This window comes from Tupaia chinensis, unplaced genomic scaffold (genome assembly GCF_000334495.1).
Source record: "Tupaia chinensis unplaced genomic scaffold, TupChi_1.0 Scaffold000161_1, whole genome shotgun sequence".
Classification (NCBI taxonomy): domain Eukaryota; kingdom Metazoa; phylum Chordata; class Mammalia; order Scandentia; family Tupaiidae; genus Tupaia; species Tupaia belangeri.
The window spans coordinates 4,654,549-4,655,179 of NW_006159632.1; positions in this window are offsets into that span (position 1 = coordinate 4,654,549).

A 631-nucleotide genomic window follows, 5' to 3' on the forward strand; every position below is an offset into this window, starting at 1 on the left:
GCTCCGCCAGGGGTCCCGTCGCCGCCGCCGTGCGCCCTCCTCCGCAGCCGCCTGCAGGAGGGCGGTGAGCGGAGAGAAGGGCTGATAGGGCCGGCCTCCCCGCAGTCTGCAGCAGCTGTTGGACGGGTGGCGGGGGAGATGGCAGGTGGCCTGGGCGGCCCAGTTCCAGTCACCGGCTTCCCACGGGGGTCGTGGGGGCGTGTGAGGGTCGGGGAATTAAGATTCAGCCCCGCGGTTCGAGGTTCACACCCCACAAGGGGTGCCGGCACGTCTTAGGCCTGGGAACTAGGCTTCCCGACCTCCCGCATTGATGTCTTGAATGAAACCCAGCTAAAAATTTCAGTCTTGGAAGAAAGAAGGGAAAGAAAGAGCCAGCCGTCCTATCTGCCCGTCGACATCTTGCTTGCAGCGAAGATCGACCTGTGATCTGTCAGGTGTCTCCCAGGAAGGCCCGCAGGCCCGAGCCTGGGGGAGTCAGAGCCCTGGAGCTGCCTCCACCCCTCAACCCCCCCCACCCCCTGATCTGTCAGGTGTTTCCCAGGAAGGCCCGGAGGCCCCAGCCTGGGGGAGTCAGAGCCCTGGAGCTGCCTCCACACACCCCCCCTCCGCCCCCCCCCCCCCCCCTCATTAC